Here is a 6,495-nt window from a genome sequence, read left to right on the forward strand (position 1 = left end):
TTACCGGAACTAGGGCTGGGCTGGTCATTGAATTGATTATTGATGGCTGGAACATAGAAAAATTGATTCTTCCATTCTAGTGCATGAGAGTTTCTGGGAATTATTATTATTATTATTATTTTAATTTTTTTTTTTATAAATATTTTATAATAGTATAAAACCTTTCTGGGATAATATCTTTTTAAGCTTTTGGGTTAGGAAACAATTAGGGTGGCCTGTAAAGTACCGTCTCTGGATTAACATACGTGTTCTTTTTCTGAGTGTTGAAATTTTTTAACTGTGGACTTACCAGATTTAATTTGAACTCGAGTTGTAAATCTATAATAAAAAGTATTATGTGATTCTAGTCACAGCTGAAGTTCTGAATTTATTTGTGATACATTATGGGTACGGACAGGATCTCCCATTAGTACCATTTTTGTAGACCTCATGTAACTTAACTGTATGTTCAGTTCAATTATGAAATAATTAAAATAATGAAATTTAATTAAAATTGAATAATATTACAAATTTGGTCTTAAGAGTTTATTTGATATTGAATTTTAATCTTTTTGAAGTCAAATTTTAATCATTTTACAATTAGACTAATTATACTTGTATAAAAAAGTTTACATCTTCTGTAAAAATTGAGAGAAATCTATGTTTCAATCTACTGAGACGAATTCACAAGCCGAACTTCTTAGGTCGCAGATATGTGGAAGAACCTCGGCCCATTCCTGGAATTGAAATCTGTTGTTGTTGCTTCCTCCTCTTTTCTCTTTCCTTCTCCTTGCTTTTTCTCTCCGCCTCTAATTGTTCCTTCCTCAAAATTTCCATCTCCTCTTCCATTGCCGTCTTCTCTTCCTTCTGTTTTTTCTTATGCTCCAACATTGACATATCTGATTCCTTCACAGAGAAAACCGTAGGTCCTAGCTCAGCCAGCCATTGCGGCTCCACTGCTGTGGCACACTGCATGTACTCCTTCATCGATAGGATCAATTCATGGCAAACAACATAGTCCGGTGTATAACCCAAGCCATATAAAGCACTGCTTGGGTGCAAATGGCAAGGCATTCCGTTCCTGCAATTGACATACTCCCCAACACCCTTCAGTCTTGCTGCATTGTGGAAATATGCAGGCCAAATGGCTTTTCGAATCACATCCCAATCAGGTCCACAAGGAATTAATGGGATTTTCAACGGCTTGAAAATATCCAGTAGCTGGGACCTCACATCTCTAGCCTTTCTCAATTCTTTAACATGCAAAAAGTGATTGTTACACCAATCTCCCCGATGATCATGCTCTTTCCACTGCTGGTGAACATTGAGAAGGGTTAAATGATCAGATTCTGGAACGAAAATTTTTTCCCTTGCCGCATCACTCTCTTCTATCCTATCTTTAGGCCTGAAGAACACTGACGGCACTGAAAGCATTGACAGAATTGTTAAAACCTCATTAATGCATCCCAATTGCTCACCCATCAAAAGCATCTTAGCAAGTAGGGGGGGGGGGGGGTCCAAAGGAAACTTAACCATTTTCCAGCCAAGATCAGTTAAAGCACCGACATTGCTAAGAGCACCCAAGACCCATAACTGGTACATGGAATTAAGGATGTTATACTGTGGAGGTGGGTCCATAAAATTGAAATCTAGGATGTTTTCTATTCCAAGCGACTTCAGCAACAATACCACATTTCCAAGGTTCGTCCTTTGAATCTCTGGCACAGGGCTTGGCAACATTTCATCGAAATACGCACTCTCTGTATAAAGTCTATAGCACGTACCAGGTCCAGTTCTTCCGGTACGTCCTGCACATTGATCAGCTGCTGCCTGACTAACAGGGAAATGAGCTGTTCCATTCGCTCAGCAAGTGCATAGCAGGCTGCCTCAATCTCATCTTGGCCAGTCATGAAAATAAGGATATCGCCTGGAGGGCTTGTTATGGGAATAGTCATGGCCTGTTTAACTGCACCTTCAACATAAACTTCACATGGAGTCTGATTGTACAAAATATTGACCGGAAAAGTGCGTCCCGGAATGTGGAAAATTAGTACACTGCAAACATATCAAAAATCAGACTATACTTTTTATTAACTGGAACCAGAAGGAGTTCAGAAGCGATAAAGGAAAAGCTAGTTACCTGCCAAAGAACTTAGAAAATTTCTGAGCATTTAACGTTGCAGATGTAACAATCAGCTTGAAATCCCTGCACTGAGCAACTGCTTTCTTCAATATCCCAAACAATACATGTGTACTCAGTGATCTTTCATGTGCTTCATCCATCACAATAATGCTGCAGTATTTCAAGACTTCACAGTAAATAACATATTGATGTTACAAATATACTGTGAATATAGAATTATCAAACTATCAATTCATCAAACCGGTGCTTGTCAAGATCAGAGTCTTCTAAAGTTTCACGAAGAAGTACTCCATCAGTCATGTACTGCAACATTACAAAGGAATAATTCAGTCTTCGGGGATAAATAAAGACCAAGTAGCAAATCGAAATATACAATTAATTGACAAATAACTACTTGATAGATGTTAACAATAAACTAATATATATACAAACACGACCAATTCAGTTAACAATACTTTCCAAAGTCAGTTAAGAAAACTCATGAAAACAATACTACATAGAAAAAGAATCAGTGCATCACTGTATATCGACAATTAACAAACTATTATCACCTCCAACAAGGTATCGCTTGAGAAATGCTAGGGCGGTCCCGAACATGTTTGACTTGATAGACATAAAACTACAAACCTTGATTAAAGTGTTTGGTCCAGTCACATCTTCAAAACGAATAGCATAGCCAACTTTATTCCCCAACTCAGTTTCCATCTCTTCACTAACCCTTTTAGCAACGCTCATAGCTGCTACTCACCTTGGTTGAGTGCAACCTACTATGCCATTTGAAGTGTATCTGTCTTCGTGAAGATACTGTGACAAAATCAACATCATACTCGATTTACTTTAAAAAAAAAATATATATATATATATATATATTCACAGCTTTAGTGAAAACAATAGAATAAAATATGGACTAAATAGTGTATCAAATGAGAACCTGCGTAAGTTGGGTTGTCTTTCCCGAACCAGTTTCTCCAACCACCACCACCACCTGATTTTCACGAATTACCTGTTGAATAAATATTTGAGGAAGAATTAGAAAAGCATGATCATAACAAGATGCAAAAGTTAAAAAGAATGCCTAGCAAACTAAGGTAATACAATCGAACTAGAAATTCTAAGTTTACTCAGGAATTCTATGAAATAGAAAAATAAGTTAATTAATTAGAATAATCTAGAGTAAAAAAATAACTAAATAAGAAATAATAAACTATTACGATTCGAGAAGAGGGTAAAAAAGGTATTATAGCGGAAAACTAAAGCAACAAAGTACAAAATAAATATTCGATTGAAGATGGAAATTTGCAAATATATATATATATATATAAGGAGGGAAAGGCAACTTCCAGATGATGTGCAAAAAAACATGGTACTCATAATATACATTCTTTTAAGAGTAAAAAGTGATATTTTTATAAAATACTACGATGTATTTGGACTATGGTATCCCAATTCTGTTTTTCTGTATTGATGTAAACCTCAATCAGAAGAAAATACTCAAAAGAAAAGCATTGCCTACCAGGTGTCCTCCTTGCACCTTCATATCTTCGACGTTTTCCCCCCATATTCTCCAACACGCTCTTGCTCGTATCTATGACGTGACTCTCGTCCATGATAGCACTCCTCATTGCTTCATAAAACCTTTGTCTTGCTTTTGTGCTTTCACTCTTACTATCATCTCTATGATCTCTTGTAACACTCTAATTCTTTTATTATTATTATTATTGAAATTATTATTATTTTTTTATTTTAATTGATTTATTATATAATAATTATATAGTTTTAAATTTAGTTTAATTTAATTAAATAGAAATAAAAATAATAATAATGATAAAAAAGTAAAATTATTTTTGAGATTTAATTGAATTTTTTTTTGAAAAAAATGGGTAAAAATTCGGATTCTGAAGGTATTTTTGAAAAGAAAATCGAAAACCGGAGGTCAAAACGTAATTTAAAAAAATTGCACCACGTCAACAGCACTTCAGCTGCCCCAGCCAACCAGGACACGCCGTGTGGCAGAGACGCTGACGCGGGAGGCCACACGGAACGGAGCCACGTGTGCGGTTCGCGTGCGCGCAATCGAACGGCTGAGATCCGTTCCCGCGCATACGGACGACCCAGATCAAAAGCGCGTGCGGACAGCCCAGATTTCACCGTGCGGACGGCCCAGATTGAATCATGCACGGACGGCCCAGATCACATTGCGATGGACGGTCCAGATTCATTTCCAATTTAATCGCGATCGGACGGCCAAGATTAAATCATGATTGACGGCTCAGATTAAAAGGGGAAGGTTATAAATAATCTCATCTACACCCAATCCCAAACCCTAGCCGCCAGAGCCCTCGCCGGAGAAGACAACCCAGCCGCTGGGGGAACCGACCGCCGCCACCCGCCGCCGCACCGGAGCACTTTCCAGCTGCCAAACGAGGTAAAATTTCTCCAATTGACTCGAATTTCGATGCTAAACCCACATGTGGCCAAATTAGAGCTAAACCACCGGCCAATTAGCCGGAAAACGCCGCCGAAGCCCAGCGGCGCTACCGCTGGTTTTCTCAATTTTTGCCACTGATAAGGCCCTTCTCGATTTCCGTTCGATGTAATTTTTACACTATTGTGACCACCGTCCTTTCCTCTACAGGTTGACCGGAGCAAAACGCCAAATCGCGACTCGTGCCGGAGGAGCCGCCGCACCTGAGAGCTCTGCCGCCGGTAAGTCTCAGTTTTCTATATTTTTTGGCCCACCGAGGGCCCTACGTGTGGTTCCTCGCAGGAACTGGTGTTAGTTTGGCTGAATTCGGCCGAAAACGGCCGAAAACAGCCAATCCGAGGCAGATTGCTGCCATGGGCGGTGGCGCCGTCGCTGGAGTACGGCGGAGCCGCCGTGCCAGATTCTGAAATTGGCCGAGGAGGCCCTGGGTCTAATTTAGAGTTTTTTGGGGACATGTGCAGGTACCGGAAGTGTGTTTCAGTTCCCGGAAAAAAATTTATGGAATCTAAGGACTGCTCGTAGGAAAAACTGATTTTAGACTTCGAATCAAGTAAGGATCTCTCACCCTATTTCTTATCACGACATTAAAGTTTAATAAATGATAAAACGGTATTTTATGAATTAATAGATATGTATAATTAATTAAGGTTGCTAATGGAGTCCGAATCTGATATATTTTCGGTCAGTTGCTGTTTGAGTTATTTTACAGTTTTAATTGCATTATGGTATCTGATCTATTTATTTTATGCTTTTGAATGCATGAATAACTATTTACTTCATTATGGCTTGATTTTGTGAATCCGATAATATGCCTGCTTGTTAGATGCTCGTTACTGGTTTAAATATTCATGATTATATGAGGAACAGAAACCTAAGGAAAAATAGAAAAGGTTTGTGAGTTGATAAATGAATAAGTCGACAGCTTCACTAGATATCCTAGGAGATGGTGGACGGAATGGGTCCATAGGAAACCCTACCGGGAACGTTATCTCTCATACCGGATGGGGTATGGAGACTTTAAATATTTTAGTGCTCATACCGGACGGGGTATTGAGGTTTATGGTTTTGACGCCCATACCGAACGGGGTATGGAAACGGCCCTGGAGTTAAGTTATTAAGGTAAATGGTTCACGTTTAGCGGGAACCCCTATGGATCCCCATAAATACTGGTAGGCTGATATAAGAGGAAATTTGTTGCTTGATAATTAAAATATTAAAAGTATGACATGTGTTATGTTACAGAGTGCGTATAATTTCATGATATTATAATGTTATTATTTTCATAAGTTGTTTTCATGAATTTCATCGAGGTAAGTAGACAGTAAAAGATTTTATTATTGATAAATGAATTTGTTATAAATTATGCTCCATTGGTCGTTTTTATTTTCTACCAACCTTTATTTCTGTGACAGTGAGATAGTGTGACATCTTTACTGTGGTAGTGTAGCTCATTCTTTACTTAAACCATTTCAGATCAGGAGGGCTTGGTTCTCGAGCCCGTTCCGCAGGAAGACGGCGAGTAGATGCCTAAAGATTTTATAGTTTTCCTTATAGTATTCATTTCTAGTATTTACTTTAGTTAGGTTATTTTTTCATACGTTAATACGTTTTGGTTATTGTGTAAAAGATGTTAATCATAATATTTTATTTCGTTTCTGCACTTAAAATTTTTAGATACACGTTTTTTTTTTATTTCTGGGGCCGTTACAGTTGGTATCAGAGCTGTGTTCCTCAAACTCGTCCTTTACACAATAATATTTAGAGAAATACCAACCAATTAATCGTTACTCAACCATTCCTTGTAAAATGCAGGTGCAAAGAGATGAGGAGAGGAAGACCCCCACTAAACCGAGCAGCCTGGGATGATTCGCTTCGGGAAGATGTGGAC

The 6,495-nt window shown here is 38.2% G+C and overlaps 1 pseudogene across 1 annotated transcript; it reads right to left on the minus strand.

The window, feature by feature from the left end:
- Positions 1 to 465: 465 nt before the first annotated feature.
- Positions 466 to 3,744, minus strand: LOC110825198 (pre-mRNA-splicing factor ATP-dependent RNA helicase DEAH7-like; annotated as a pseudogene). Its single transcript, XR_015814221.1, has 6 exons — positions 3,595 to 3,744; positions 3,054 to 3,197; positions 2,750 to 2,926; positions 2,364 to 2,425; positions 2,120 to 2,272; positions 466 to 2,034 (listed from the first exon to the last, which is right to left on the minus strand). The product of XR_015814221.1 is annotated as a pre-mRNA-splicing factor ATP-dependent RNA helicase DEAH7-like (transcript).
- Positions 3,745 to 6,495: the final 2,751 nt, after the last annotated feature.

Source organism: Carica papaya, chromosome 8 (assembly GCF_054855325.1).
Source record: "Carica papaya isolate Zhongbai chromosome 8, ASM5485532v1, whole genome shotgun sequence".
Taxonomy (NCBI): Eukaryota; Viridiplantae; Streptophyta; class Magnoliopsida; order Brassicales; family Caricaceae; genus Carica; species Carica papaya.